At 41.7% G+C, this 16913-nt stretch overlaps 1 pseudogene; it reads right to left on the bottom strand.

Moving 5' to 3' along the window:
- Nucleotides 1–9622: 9622 nt before the first annotated feature.
- On the bottom strand, nt 9623–12543 carry LOC142449187 (sideroflexin-1 pseudogene; annotated as a pseudogene).
- Between the last annotated feature and the right edge of the window lie 4370 nt (nt 12544–16913).

The following is a 16913-nucleotide window of genomic DNA, read 5'->3' on the forward strand; positions in this document are numbered from 1 at the left end:
CTTTCTGAGCTGTCTTAGAGAAAACATTTTGACTTACTGTACTTCAAAGCTTTTGCTCCTGCACAGACTGTTTTTGGCCACCTTCTATTACTCAATTTCCCATAAAAAGTAGGGTTTTTTTGCTTTTAAAGAACAGTCTGCATTTGCGGGGAAAGTTTGCACGGTAAATTATGTTCCCATTTTACAATTTTACACAATCTGTTCAGTGACATTAGTTATATTTGTCACAATATGTCAATATTTTAGTTAATTGTGTTCTGGCTTTTGTTTCCAGCACTCTAGTTTCCCTGGCCCCTTATTTTCTCATCTTTGCTTTAGAGTAATTGTTGAGTTTTTGGTTTCATATAAATGTTTTTTGATTGTTTTTAAAGGAGCCCCACACTCATGGGGATTAAGCCACAGCCTTGTCTCTCTGAGACCAGAAAAACTACATAGTGCCCGGTACCCCTAGCAACAATGGTGATGGGGCTACAATCGATGGATCCTGGTAGAATTGGAGAAAAACACAGAACAGAACTCAAATATACAAACAGTCCAGACTTACCGGAGCAGTTGAGACTAGAGGACTCCTTCAAACAAGCTCCCAGAGGGATTCTTAAAAGTCTAATCCCAAACTATGCCCTAGGATCACTTTTTATTGAAACAACAGATAGCAAAAACTAGTTCTGTGAAGACTGGAGTCACGTTTATTAATGGAACCCCGGCTACTAGGACCCCAAGAATTCTAACCCCAACAGTCTGTGAGACTGAGGATGGAAGACAGAATGAACATTTTAAAACACATCACAATGTCTAGCTTATGCCTGATCATTCATGTCAAAGGAGAACAAAAATGTGAAACTTGGTCGTATAAGAGAATTCAAAGGGTTCACGAAACTATGAATACTGAAGAAAGGCAATAGTTGAAAATAAAAGAATGTAGTAAATCAAGAAGAGAGAGTGTAATAAGGGGGTGGAAATGGTATGAAGAACAGAAATAAAGTAAAAGAATGAAAGAAAGAGATACCATTCCAGGAAGTATTACCTAACCCTGCAGTGACTCATTAAGCCAAAGCCAAAATACCAGTATAAATCACAGACTGATGACATGGTAACCTTCCTGTGATCAATGAAAGCCTTAGCAATTGCTACCACACAAACTCATATGTTAAAGCCCCATTAAAAGAAAACTTATATCCTATGAAGTCCTAGAAGCTATTTTAAGTAGTTTTATTGATACATAATTAACACATCATTCAGTTCAATCATTCATCATATTAACAAGAGCTGTGCATTCATCAGCATAACCATCACAATCAACTTCGAAGCATCTTCTTCCTTCTTGTACTCATTTCCATTGACCCCCTATTGCTCCCCAACATCCCCTTCCATGCCGCCAACTAATGATTAATCCAGTTGCTGTCTTCATAGACACACCCATCCTGACTTCCCTATACAGAAAAACATACCAAACAAAGACCCAAAAACCCACAAAAACATAAAAGGACGCAGAAACATTGATCAAATAAAATAGAGAAATAAAATAGGGGCGGGAAGCTCGGAAAAATTCCGGCACTGTGTCTCCAGTGTTGTCTCCAGTGCCGTGGGTCAGTGAGGGTCATATTTAGTGGTGCCGCTGACCCTACAGTTCTCTCTGTGCCTTGGCTGCTCTGAGCAGGAGTGTTGTCCTCAGGGCTTGATGGACCAGGATGTGGTTCTCTCTCTCTCTCTCTCTCTCTCTCTCTCTCCCTCCCTCCCTCCCTTCCCCTTAGTTTGCTCTCATGTGATCTGGGCACATCCGCCATTTCCCCTGGGCTGTAGCTTCAGTGCTGTCCTCTGTAGCGCAATCTCCTGGGGAGGGAGTCAATGTAGCTGGGATAAGGGCCAACCCCGCAGACTTCTCTGTTAGTTCACTGCTTCATGCCAGTATGTTGCCCTCAAGGCTTGGCATACCAGGTTGAGGCCTGGTTCCTCTCTCCCTTTCTGGTGGAGACATAAAGAGTACCCTCCCCTGTGGGTAGATTAGAGTCAGTGCTTTCTTTAAGGGTGCTACTGGGCAAATCAAAGTAGCCAAGTGTAAAGTGGTTATGTCACCCAGGACCTCCTTTAGTAAGCAAACTGGTATGAAAACAGTTCTGGGAGCAGAAGATCTGTTGCCGGCTAGAAGGGCATGGGGCCAAACCAGTTGTTAACAAAGGGTAATTAAAACTATTGGGATTTTTTTTTACAAAGAAATTCAGAAGCCCGATGTATAATACTTTTTTGTTTTGGGTATAAAATTCTTACCATACTTATGCGATCTGTATGCTAATCAAATAACCTGAGAAGCTAGATTATATGAAATCTCCGCATCAGAATTGAAAGGAAGCTTATTAAATGCTGTGATGATACAATCTTGTTTACTGAAAGTGAGAACTTAAAGCACTTGTTGACAATTAAGCACTGCAGCATTGAGTATGCATTACAACTCAGTGTAAAGAAAGATAAAATTCTTACAACTGGATCAATGGAAAACATCATGATAAACAAAGATCATAATTGTCAAAGCTTTCAATACTCGTGGTAACAGTGGACAGGAAATCAAATGACATATTGCATTGGACAAATCTGCTGCACATGACCTATTTAAAATGTTGAAGAGCCTGGGTGTCATTTTGAAGGTAAAAATGCTCCTTGCCCAAGCCATGGTATTTTCAATCACCTCATATGCATGTGAAAGTTGACAAGGAAGAAGAGATTCATTTGAATGATGGTGTTGTTGAAAAATATTCAAAGTACCATGGACTGCAAGAAGAACCAACAAATCTGTCTTAGAAGAAGAATATCCAGAATGCTCCTTAGAAGCAAGGGTGTGTTTTAGACCTGCAGCAGCAGATTGACCCCTGGAAAAAGACATTATGCTTGGTAAAGTAGACCAAAATCAAACTCACTGCCATTGAATTGGTAGGTAGTGACCCTGTAAGACAGAGTAGGACTACCCACTGTAAGTTTCCAAGGCTGTAACATCTTATGGGAGGAGTAGTTGGTGGTTTCATATCACCAGCTTCACAGTTAGCAGCCCAACAAGTAACCCACGACATTACTAGGGTTCCTCTCGTAAACAAGAGGGTCAGCAAAACAGGAGGTAGGCTCTCAACCAGATGAACTGACAGGGTGGCTGCAACAATGGGCTCAAATGTAACAATTGTGAAAAATGTCACAGGACCAGGCACACAGGGTTGTACATCGGGTTGCTATGAGTTGGAACGCGCAATGCCACCTAAAAAAAAAGAAGTCTATAAAGTAGATCATTTGGACCTGTCTAATTCAGATTGCCAGATAGGGTACCTCCAGCTACTAGTGCTTCCTCCCTCCACAATTCAGTTTTTGTTTGTTTGGTTTTTAACAATTTGTTTACCAATGCTGAAAATAATCGGGATATTAAATTTTCAAAAGTAAGATGTCAGCTTTCTCTTAAATAGCTAGAGCTTTGAGCTGCCAAGAATGGTGTCTCAGTGCTGCAGCAACCCACTGGAGCTGATGATCGAGTGTTCTTTGACTGGGACATTTGCTCTCCACTTTGTCCCAATAGGTACAGCAGACCTCCAAACGCCATTCGGTACCTGAGTTTACAGCTCCCCTTGGTGAGTGAGGTCCAGTGTGGAAACCTCTGGATATACATGGGCTCTCTCAGCTTGAAATTTTCTGCAGTTGTAGAAGTTTTATCATCTTGCTAAGTAGAGGGCTCAAGATTATCCATAGTTCATTATGACGCAGACAGTTGAATACCTTTGCCTAGCTATTAAAGCACAAGTATCATCTTTCCAGTATTATGTGCTTTGAGGCAAGATCCATGTGACATCAGCAATGATATCCCTTGTTGCATGTCCTTTTCTGAATCCGGCCTGGACCTCTGGCAGTTCCCTGTCAATGTAACTGCTGCAGCCGTCGTTGGATGTTCTTCAGCAAAATTTTACTTGCATGAGATATCAATGATATTGTGCTACAATTTGAGCATTCTGCTGGGTCACCTTCCCTTGAAATGGGCACAAAGATGGACCCCTTCCAGTCAGTTGGTCAAGAAGCTGTCTTCCAAATCTTGGCATAGACAAGCGAGTGTTTCCAGTGCTTCATCAGTTTGTTGAACTTTACAATTGACAATCTAGCAATTCCTGGAGCCTTGTTTTTGCCTAATGCTTCAGCAGAGCTTTTGCATCATTGGTTCTTGCTCATATGCGACCTCCTGAAAATGGTGGAATACGGGCTGGTTTGTTTTGTACTTTAACTTGTGTATACTTTGCATCTTCTCTTGATGCTTCCTGCATCATTTACTATATTGCCCATAGCATCTTTTAAGACTGCAACTTGAGGCTGGAGGTTTTTCTTTCGCTTTAAGATATGCTTTTCAGTTTCCTAAATCTAGATCTTCACACACTTCATTATTACAGTATTTGGTTTTGTCTTCTCAAGCTGCCTCTCCTTGTTTTCCAATGTCATTCAATTCATACCGTTGAAATCAAATAACACATCAACTCCAATCTGGCCTCTCTGCTAATGCTGAAATAAACAGTGCTGTCAGTAAGTACAAGCATAATTCTTTTCATCATGTTAATAGAAATATCAAAAGCTAGTGATCTTTACACACCTATTGCATGCCATGTCGATTCCCCACTCCCTGAAAGTTGCTTCTAGATCAGCAAAGATGGCCAATCCTGGTTCATTTGTTCATCTTCTTTTTTAAAATTAAAAACCTTGATTAAACTACACAGCTACTATTTCCATATGAAAGTTTTGAGTGTCTGACATATCAATAAACAAGTTTTACATGCTCTCGACCTGACCATCTTGCGGGAAGAGCTGAGGCAGGCGCTCTTGGCTCCAGCCTTCCAGCTGCAATTGCTGCAATTCTTGGTGCACTGCTGAGCCACCGTCCTGCACGGGAACTTACAGGAAGGCTTTGGCTGCGTGGTCACCAACCGATTCGACCAGTTATTTGACGACGATGTATTGAATCTCTTCGAGGGTTTGAAGGCAGCAGAGAACGAGAGAAAAGAAGGTGGTGGGGACGGTAGTGGGCCCCGGGGCGAAGAGCGCAGCTCAGGTGGAGCCAGTACCAACACCAGCGCTGCAGGAAAACAGCTGCAAAAAGAGCAAAATAATGAGCAGGCAAAAGTAGAAGTTAATATCCGAAAACCAAGTGAAGGCTCTTATGGGCAGTGGAAGAAGGGAGTTCTTCATAAGTCAAAAAGTGAAGAGGCTTGTGTTGAAGATTCTGTTATGGGACATCATTTCCAGAAGCCACAAATGATAAAACATCTCAGCTGGAGATTAATTTCGGAGACCTTGGCCACCCAGGACGTAGTGGCAGAGGAGAAAGAGGTGGACAAGGATATGGTGGATGTCCTAATGGGGGCAGCAGGACTGACAAGCCAAGTGGTTCTCATATATATGACCCAGAGGCTTTCCCAGCTCTGGCTTCACTGGTAGCCATAGCGACCCTGGTTCCTTCCTTCCTTCCTTCCCTCGTGGACCTTCCTCCCTGAGCCTTTGGTTGCTTAAAGGATCCCAAACGACTAAGAAATAAAATAAATAACTAGAGAGATAAATAAGTCTGTCATTCATACCATTCACACCTAAAGACTGAATTTTGTCTTTTTGAAAATGAACTTCGCTCGCTACACAGAAGGAACAAATATGGTAGTCAGTTTGTATTTAGAAATGTCTTGATAACATGGATGTTTTCACATTTTCAGAGACGATGCATTCTTCATGAATACTTTTGTCTTGCTATTGTTGCAAAAAGGCATTTCTGAACTTGAAATATAGGTGTGAACAGTGTGTACTAGTTTAAAACTTTCACTTCATTTATATTTTTTAATTAAGGATTTAGCTGTTGCCCCAACTACGAAGTGATTTTAAATATTGGATATAATATTGCTCTTACTACCTGCTTTGCATTCTCATACATAGCTAGCAGGGACATATAAACTTGATTTGTCCAATTGTATGCTGTGTAGAAAATTAACTAACTATATATCTTATGTTATATGTTGATCATTCTGATGGATTCCCCAGTTCTGCCCCCCCTTGCCCCCATAGCCTTATGGTATCACTACTCCCATTATTGGTCCTGAGCTGTTTATCTGTCCTGGATTCCCTGTGTCTAGAGCTCTTATCTGTACCAGTGTACATGCTCTGGTCCAGCCGGATTTGTAAGATAGAACTGGGGTCATGAGAGTGGGAGGGGGGCCGGAGGGGTGGGAGCATTAAAGAACTAGAGGAATGTTGTATGTTTTGTCGGTGCTATACTGCACCCTGGCTGGCTCTTCCCTTCCCGTGACCTTTCTGTGAGGGGGTGTCCAATTGTCTACAGATGGGCTTTGAGTCTCTACTCCGCACGCCCCCCTTTGTCTGCAATGATATGATTGAAAAACAAGAAATTCTAAAGGGGGAAATTCAAGGGGACTAAAGGAAGTCTCAGCACCAGGCAAAGCTTCAGATCCTCTCAGGTAGAGAGAAGCGCAGAAACAAGGCACACCTCTTTCTTTTTTTAAATGAGAAGGTTCAGTCTGACGAATCTGCCCAAACGAAATCGATTTCTCTCTTGCTTTTTACAGGTAACACAGCTCTGAATTACAATGATCAACACTGAATAAAACAATCACCTTGTCCTGTCACTCTGCACTCAGGCATCCTTGAAACAGATTCTCACTGTTATATTCCAGAGAGTTCACGTGGCAACATTACAGAGGCTGGAAGTAGTGGTCTGTGAGTTCATTAGACTTTCCCACAGGGTGGAATGCACTGTACAATATGCAAGTCAAATTCATTTGGTTGCTGATTCATAATCACATGATAGTGGTATCTCTCTGAAAAGTCACAGAATCTATGCGGATGATATGAGAAGTCAGGGGGAGCTAAGAAAATGAGCCAGACTAGATTCAGCCCACACACACACACCCTTGGTGTTGGGTACACTTTCAAAGTTTGACATTTCCAAATTTCAGTTCATCGATGGCTTGAAGCAGATAATGGGACAACCAATATCTCCAAAGTAAGGCCCACATCATCACAAGAATCTAAAGCAGAAAGCATGTGGTGGCCCTCCAAAGATCCACCAACAGTCGGATGCATTTAGTTGTTGGCCGCAGGGAAGTCGTCTCACTCTGACCTTTGATTATGACTTTGGGAGGTTTAGGAAGCAGCCTTTTGTTGCACGGTCAAAAAATGAATCATCTATTAGAGACCTTCCAACTGCCCTAACTGAAAGCTAACTCCTTTTTAGGATTGAAGGCCCTTTGTTAACATTTGGCCTTAGACAAGGAGGGTGTAAGAGGCCTGGTAGGGACTGATCAAAGGAAATGTAACAGAGAGGAATTACTGAAACCCAAATGAAGGCAGAGCATGGTAGTGGGACAGGAGGAAAGTAAAAGGAAATAGAAGAAAGAACTAGAAGGGAAAGGGCATTTATAGAGGTCTAAATACAGGGATATCCATATGTAGATATATTTATATATGATGGGGAAATAGATCGATGTGCATACATTTATAGGTTTAGTATAATGTAACAGATGGACATTGGGCTTCCACTCAAGTACTCCCTCAGTGCAAGAACACTTTGGCTATTAAACTGGCATTCCATGTTGTTCACCTTCCTGACACAAACGCTGAAGACAAAATGGGTGCATAAGCAAATGTAATGAAGAAAGTTGATGGTGCTCAGGTATAAAAAAAATATAGCATCTGGGGTCTTAGAGGCTTAAAGGTAAACAAGCGGCCATCTAGCTCAGAAGTAACAAAACCCACATGGAAGAAGCACACCAGCCTGTGTGATCAGGAGGTGTCTAAGGAATCAGGTAGCAGGCACCAAAGAACCAAAAAAAGCCTATCATTGTGAATGAGGGGGAGTGTGGAGTGGAGACCCAAAGCTCATCTGTAGGTAGCTGGTTATCCCTTACAGAAGGGTCATGGGGAGGAGACGAACCAGTCAGGGTACAGTATAGTAACGATGAAACATGCAACTTTCCTCTAGTTCTTAAATGCTTCCTTCTCCACCCCACCCCCATGCTCACTATCATGATCCCAATTCTACCTTACAAATTCGGCTAGACCAGAAGATGTACACTGGTACAGGTAGGAACTGGAAACACAGAGAATCCAGGACAGATGATCCCTTCAGAATCAGTGGTGAGAGTGGCAATACCTGGAGGGTGGGTGGAGGGAAGGTGGGATAGAAAGGGAGAACAGATTACAACGATCTACATATAACCTCCTCCCTGGGTAAAGGGAGAAACAGAAAAGTGGGAAAAGGGAGACATCGGACAGTGCAAGATATGACAAAATAATAATGTTTTATTGTGGGGGGAGGTCAGATGCTTATAGACATCTTCCCAGAAGGCATTCCCTGCTAGACTGCTGTCTCACCCCACCACAGGGGTGGTCCCACTCCCTGCTGCTGGGAACAATGGACTATTTCTCCCTGAAGCTTGCAACCATTACTTGGTTCCTGTAGGTGGGGTTTACACCCTACTGCTAATGGTTCTTATGGAGATCCAGCTGCCATCCTGACTTTAGGATCCGCCCATCTTGCCGCCTGTGTACCCCCAATCCCTCTTCTTCCTATTGTGTGGATCCCCTTAGATTATCCCCTCTCACTGCTGTGTAACATAATGCAACTCCTTCCTGTGATGTATGTCTTTACCTGTAATTAGTGGGCTTGCATGTCCCCAAAGGTATATAAGCCTGGGTTAGCAATAGAGGCCTCTCTTGCTGGTCTCAACCCCCCTCTCTCCTCGGCTCCCTCTCCTCTCCTGTTTCCCTTTCCCCTTGTCCTCCTCCCCTTCCCCCTCTCTCCACGAGGACCACCTAGCTGGGCTAAGGTGAGCAATGCTACCATGTGATGTGTCTGACTGCATTATTGTAACATCTCTTCTATCGCTCATGCTCTCAATGACTTTAATATAATATTTATATATCTCAATCGTACAATTGTGTTTATTGAACCCGTGACTAGTGGGTTATCAAGGGTTCATAGGGAGTGGGGAGTAGGGAGGGAAGGGGGAAAATTGAGGAGCTGATACCAAGGGCTCAAGTAGAAAGCAAATGTTTTGAGTATGATGATGGCGATGAATATATACATGTGCTTAACACAATGGATGGATGTATGGATCGTGATGAGTTGTATGACCCCCCCCCCAATAAAATGATTTTTAAAGGTTTTTTTTAATATGTTAATAAAATTTTACTTTAAAATATATATATATTTGGCCTTAGAAAAACTTTTCATTTTCTTTCCTACATTGCTTATGAGGGCTCCTTGAATGAAAAATTAAGAGCGGAATGGAAATTCAGTATTTTAAACAGATTCCATAGATTGAGAATAAATATTTACTGAGCATATTCTTTTTCAAAACCATGGGTGTGGGCTGGGACATGGTTTTGGAAAAACACAGCTAGGAGGAGGGGGTTTCGGCAAATATCTTGATTTCACTGAAGGGTCCAACAGAGGCCAGGCACCTGGCGGTACCAGGTGTCTTGCTCTAAGTAGCAGCTTCCTTAAGAAGGCTAACCTGGATCTCGGGATTATTTTGGTAATTAGGAGAACACAGTCCTCAAAAGTCCCAGTCCTGTGTCGGGCAGGATTAGCCTCCCAGACCGGGCCTGGTTAAAGTAGCTCAGGGTGGGCCTCTTGCATCTTGGCTTGCGCGTCAGCCTCCAAACATGTCACAGGCTTGCAACTTTTCTGAGGAAACAGCACAGCGGAGGGGCGTAGCAAGGCCCCAACCAATCCAACTTGAATAGGTGCGCTCAGCCAGGGGACCCTCTTGAAGGCTTTCTTTTCCCACATGTTCATGACATTGGGAGGCATTGCCGTGCCAGGAGTGGCCACGAGAGTCCTGGAACCAGCTCTTGAGTGATGGATTGTTTCATGGCGTTTGCTGATTCATCCAGGAGGTTCTCGGGTTCAGCAGTGACCGCAGCAGCAAAGGGGACAGAATGTCCTGTGTGGTGAGACATGCTTGGCGAGTGCAGTAAAGTCCTAGAGCCGCTGCTTCCGCACCTCCTGTTGCAGAAACATAGGCTCTTCCCAGGTCATCCCAGTGAGAGGGGCGTCTCCGCTTCTGTTGGTGTAATTTCCAATGGCGTTAACACTCTGCCCGAAGAGCACTGCGGGTGTGGGCTTGTAATCGTCATTCAGCAGCTAGTGATGGTCATGTTCACTGGAACCTGAGCGGGCATTCCACCTATCCCAATCATCTTCTGCCAGGGGCAGGATGAACGGCGGTATCAGACACACTTTGCTCTCCACGGTTCATTGTTTGTAAGACCCGGAGCACAATTCCTTGTCTGTAATCGTGTACGATCTTCCTTGCATTTTGTATTTGTTCATTGGTTAATAGGATATTACTAGGCTCACAGTGAAGAAATGATTGACTTGTCCGACAAAAGTGGCTTGGGCTCATCGAGGCTCCTTAATATTGATGTTTATAATAATTTACAAATTATCAAGGGTTCATGAGGAAGTGGGGAGTGGGGAGGGAGGGGAGGAATGAAGACCTGATGCCAGGGGCTTAAGTGGAGAGCAAATGTTTTGAGAATGAAGAGGGAAATGAATGTACAGATGTGCTTTACACAATTGATGTATGTATGGATTATAATAGTTGTATGAGCCCCTAATAAAACGATTAAAAATATATTGATGTTCATTGGTAGTTCTGACTTCATTCTAGATGTTTTCCTGGCCGGCAGCCCACACCGCTTGGCTTGCAGGTCGAGTTCCTGAAATTGTCTATTCGGCTCCTTGACTTCACCATTTTCCCCAGCTATTCTATGTTTATGAGCAAGTTTCAGAGTTTCTTCAGACATCCACTTTGATCTCTTCCTTTTTAATGACTCTGCTTTCTTCATGAATGGTGGCCTTGAAGCCTTCCCTCCGATATTCAGATCTTGTCTTTAGTGTTCAGTACACCAAATCTATTCTTGAGATGTGCAGGAAATTCAGGTGAGGCAAACTTAAGTTTCTGTTTTGGCTCTTGTGGATTTGTTTTAAGTTTTTTGGGCTTTATCCTGAATTTGCATATGTGCAGTTAATAGACTGTTGCTGTCCTGATTTTAGTTGCTGCTTTGAGCTTCTCCATAATAAACTATGGATAATCTTGAGAAGAATGGGATTTCCAGAACACTTCATTGGGCTCATGCAGAGCTTGTACATGGATGAAGGAGTTGTATGAACAGAACAAGCAGATAATTTATGGTTTAAGATCAGGAAACGTGTGTGTCAGGTATCCTGTCACCATACTTATTCAGTCTGTATGCAAAACAAATAGAGAAGCCATTTTACATGAAGAAGAATGTGGCTTCAGGATTAGAGGAAGGTTTATTTTTTTTAAGCAATTTATTGGGGCTCATACAATTCTTATCACAATTCATACATATACATACATCAATTGTATAAAGCACATCTGTACAGTCTTTGCCCTAATCATTTTTTCTCTTTTCTTTTTTTACATTTTATTACGGACTCATACAACTCTTATCACCATCCATACATATACATACATCAATTGTATAAAGCACATCCATACATTCCCTGCCCTAAGAGGAAGGTTTATTAAGAACCTGTGATATGCAAATGAAACAATCTGGCTTGCTGAAAAGTAAGGACTTGAAGCATTCTTTGGTGAAGATCAAGGATTGCAGCCTTCAGTATGGATTATGAATCAATGTAAAGACCAAAATCCTCACAATTTGACCAATAGGTACCATTATAAATGGAGAAAAGATTGAAGTTGTCAAAGACTTTGTCTTACTTGGATCCACAATCAAAGCTCATGGAAGCAGCAGTAGAGATCAAAAGGTGTATTGCATTAGGTAAATCTGCTGCACAAGACCTCTTTTAGAGTACTGAAAGGCTAGGGTGCTACTTTGAGGACTAAGGTTTGCCTGACCCAAGCTAAAGTATTTTCATAGCCTCATATGAATATGAAACATGAATAAGGATGACTGTAGAAGAATTGATGCATTTGCATGATGGTGCTGCAGAATATCGAAAGTACCATTGACTGCTAAAAGGACAAACTGATCTGTGTTGGAAGACACTTCCAGAGAGCTCCTTAAAGGCAAGGATGGCAAGACTTTGTCTTACAAGCTTTGGATATATTGTTATGCTTGGTAATGTGGAGGGGCAGAGGAAAAGAGGAAGGCCCTTAATAAGATGGAGTCACACAGTGGCTACAATAGACTCAAGCATAGGACACTTGCGAGGATGGGGCAGGATTGTGGGTTGGAATGGACTCAGTGGCACCTAACAAGAAGTCATATAGCTTGGTCATTCTGCTCTCAGGAGTTATGTTGTTAGCGGCCATCGAGCCAGTGTTGGCTTATGGTGATTTCGTGCACAATAATACACTGCCTGGTTTTGTACAATACCCAAGATGGGCTATTTGGTTTCCATTGGCTGACTTTTGGAAGTAGATGACTGGACCTGTCTTCTTAGTCTGGAAGTTCTACACAAAACCTATTCAGCTTCATAGCCACATTCAAGCCTCCATTGACCAATCGCAAGTGGCTGAACACCAGGTGCATTGAGGCAATTGAACCTGATTATCCTGCATAGATGGATTCTTCCACCAAACTGCCACTGCCCCCATGAGAAAGAGAAAGTTATAGTGGTTATTCCGTGTAATCAGAAAGCAGTTTGGAACAGGTCATTGGTCAGTCTGCAACTTATAAAGATGCTGTTCTGTTCCGTAAATTCTGTTGCAGGTAGGTTCTGATATAAGTTGAATACCTCATCCCCCCACCCCCCTTCGTTATTGCTTTTTATTATCAGGGTCTATAAACTGCATTTTGTCTTTGGGGATTGGAAACACAGCATACAGATTTACAGATATCTTTTATTACATAGCATACAGACATAAAAGTAAACACATCATAAAACTTATTCCAACAATGAAGAAGAGGTGGAAAGTATTGCTATTTCACCAGTTTCAGTAATAATTCTACTTGTGGAAGGTTCTGAATCATCTGGATTATCGTTGGGAATGGAGATGGTATTTCCAGTCAGAAAAATTAGTAGGTACAAATGGTCCTTTTCTTTTTTCTTTTTAAAAAAAATCATTTTATTGGGGGCTCATACAATTCTTATCACAATCATTACATATATCCATTGTGTCAAAAACATACGTACATTTGTTGCCATCGTCATTCTCAAAACATTTCCTTCTACTTGAGCCCTTAATATCTGCTGCTCATTTTCCCCCTCCCTCCCCACTCCCTTTTTTTTTTGTTTCTTCTATATTTCGGATAACATTGCACTGCTTCTCAAATCTGCTTACTAACCTTAGCAAAGCAATCATATTTGGGTCCTGATATAGTTAAATAATATCAATTTGAGAAAATGAAGAGTTAAGAGGTGGAGTCTAGCCTGTCAATCAGGTAGTAGTTTGGTGACCTCAGCGGGACACATGCTCACTTCCTGAGAGACTCTCTACTGATAAGACAGATGGATCTCTGCTGATGGCAGCAAGAGCCCTGGACCTGAAGAAGCCACATGGAGACCTACACCAGCACTGAGATGCTTCCACCATCACTGGGCTAATATTGGACGTACGGACTTGATCTGGATTGGGCTGGAATGTTTTCTCAATATTCAATTGTTTTCTGTATAAAGCTCTTTCTTATACACAAATGTGTCTCCCTGGATTTGTTTCTCTAATCTACCCGGACTAACACAGGCCCATGTTGTCAAGCAACTGAAGCCCGATTTAGTTTTGAAAATGAAATCTGTATAGTGTTTTGAATAGCAAATTACAAAATCAAACATCTTCAAGGGAACATCTGTGAATATTAGCAAATGACATAAGGCAATACTCTAGTACATATTACAAACAAAATATATAACCATAAAAATAAAAATAGATATTATAAGGTTGGTTTGAGGTGGGTTGTGACACAGGAATATATCATAAATTGGGGACAATCTGTAGTCTAGTAAGCGCCATTCCACCATGAGGTACACACTAACAACTTCCTGGGTACCCCCTTAATTTGTTTCAAATGCACTGGGTTTATGTTCTATTTACTCATGGTAGCCTGCATATGCTTGCCTATCCCACAATGCTCTAAGATGTAATACTGGACACATCACACTTGGGTAATGAGGACAGAGCCTTTATCCTATTGTTGAGTGGTTTCCTAATCAGCAGGAGGAGCTAAAGAGCTATGTGGAGGTTGATATGGCAGATACCTTTTTTAAAGACTTCTGATTCCCAGGCTACTGGTAATTTAAAAGGATGGCAAATATGATCTAGACCCAATCTACAATATTCCAAATAATTAGAGAAACTAGGTTTTAAAAATCCTATAAAAACAAGTTTCCAAGTTCAGAGAAGTCCTGCATTACACACCCCAACCAGACAAAAAGCTCATTGTTTTCTTTTTCTTGGTGTCTTTGTGTTTAGGCCTGTTACTGGGCTTATATGGGATGCTGATTCAGAACATTGCACTGGATCCACAACGTCAGCTCTAGTTTCTGATATATGGTGTTCCACTACATTTTCAGCTATTGAGTTACACTAATTTTATCATCCTAGTTTTAAGTATGAGAAGAATTCAGACCCATAAAATTATAGGATAAGACAAAAAGAAGGTATTATTTGAAAAAAACTGAAGTATTAGGGATTTCTGAGGGATGCTGTATTGGGACCCATGGTGGCTAGCTGGCTACATGCACATTGAGCTGCCAGTTGTAAGGTCCATTAACTCAAACTTTGAACACTTTAAAAGATTTAAAGGTTTAAAACCCCAACTGGGCAATTTTCTGTCCTACATCACTTTGTGTTAGGATTAATTACACGGCAGTGAGTTTTCCTTTTTGTTATGGGACGCTGTGTCATATACACAGATATAACAGAGACTAAAGGTTAGATACTACAAAGCCAGAACACAGCTTGAAAAGAGTGGAAAATAAAATAGAAAAGGCACATATATGGAAGATGTGAAGGCAATTGTGTCAAAAATATAAAAGTTCATGGCAATTTTTATAAATATTTTGAAGTTCTAAATGTTTTCCTCAAATTATGCAGTAAATGTTTCAGAACACATTTTAATAGAAGTCAATGGATAATAAATGTTTCAGAGGTGAGAATGATTCCAAACGTCCTTGTAAGAAACATTCTAACTTTTCAGTTTCTGTTCACAGTGGTGAAATTGTGCCATCTTATAACAAGATGGGGACATTTAAATATTTTTATCTTTTAAAAAAATAATTTTATTGGGGGCTGATACAACTCTTATCACCATCCATACATACATCAATTGTGTAAAGCACATTTGTACATTTGTTGCCCTCATCATTCTCAAAGCATTTGCTCTCCACTTAAGCCCTTGGCATCAACTCCTTATTTTCCCCCTACCTCCCCGCTCCCTCATAAACCCTTGATAATTTATAAATTACTATTTTGTCATATATTACTGTCCGATGTCTCCCTTCACCCACTTTTCTGTTGTTCATCCCCCAGGGAGGGGGTTATATGTAGATCTTTGTAATCGGTTCCCCCTTTCCACCCCACCCTTCCTCTACCCTCCCAGTATCGCCACTCTCAGCACTGGTCCTGAAGGGATCATCTGTCCTGGATTCCTTGTTTCTGGTTCTGTACCAGTGTACATCCTCTGGTCTAGACAGATTTGTAAGGCACAATTGGGATCATAATTAGGGAGAGGATTTAAGAACTAGAGGAAAGCAATGTTTCACCATTGCTACACTGCACCCTAACTGGCTCGTCTCCTCCCTGTGACCCTTCTGTAAGGGGATATCCAGTTGCCTACAGATGGGCTTTGGGTCCCCACTCCACACTCCTCCTCATTCACAATGACATGATTTTTTGTTCTTGATCCCTTCGACAACTCGTGATCACACGGCTGGTGTGCTTCTTCCATGTGGACTTTGTTGCCTTTGAGCTAGATGGCCGCTTGTTTGCATTCAATCCTTTAAGACCCCCACATGCTATATCGTCTGAGAGCTGGGCATCAGCTCTCTTCGCCACATTTGCTTATGCACCCATTTGTCTTCAGCGATTGTACTGAGGTGAGCACACAATATGATTTTTTGTTCTTTGCCTGATAACTGATCCCTTCGGCACCTCATGCTCACAGGCTGGTGTGCTTCTTCCATGTGGGCTTTGTTGCTTCTCAGCTAGATGGCCACTTGTTGACCATTTTAATTTTTATAAAGGAGTTTGAACTCTGATGAACCCATTTTGGGTTTCAAAACATTTGAATGTGTATTTATTGTACCAACTCACTACCAGTCAATCAATTCCTATTCCTAGTGACCATATGGAATAAAGTGGAACTTCTGAGCGTTTCTGAGACTACAAATCTTTCTGGGAGCATTATCATCTTTCTCTTGCACAGAGGCTGCTGGGCTCCAATAGCTGACCTTGTCATTAGCAGTCAAATAGATAATCCACTAGACCAGTGGTTCTCAACCTGTGGGTTACAAGCCCTTTGGGGGTCCAATGCCCCTTCACAGGAGTCGCCCGATTCATAACAGTAGCAAAGTTACAGTTATGAAGTACCAATGAAAATAATTTTATGGTTGGGGTCACCACAACATGAGAAACTGTATTAAAGGGTCATGGCATTAGGAAGGTGGAGAACCACTATAGCTTCAGAGCTCCGTATTTATTAGTTAACTTTTGTTTCTGGCCCCTTATAAGATAGCAAATTGGAACTGCCTGCTTCTCACTACTTAATAAAGGCAGTTAGATTTTGGGAAAATTCCAAGTTAAAAAATTTTTTAAATAATCTGTTCTAACATTTTTTATATCATTTTATTAGGGGCCCATACAACCCTTATCACAATCCATTGTGTAAAGCACATTTGTACATTCATTGCCCTCATCATTCTCAATACATTTGCTCTCCACCTAAGCCCCTGGCATCAGCTCATT

Source organism: Tenrec ecaudatus, chromosome 5 (genome assembly GCF_050624435.1).
Source record: "Tenrec ecaudatus isolate mTenEca1 chromosome 5, mTenEca1.hap1, whole genome shotgun sequence".
In the NCBI taxonomy this organism is placed as follows: Eukaryota; Metazoa; Chordata; class Mammalia; order Afrosoricida; family Tenrecidae; genus Tenrec; species Tenrec ecaudatus.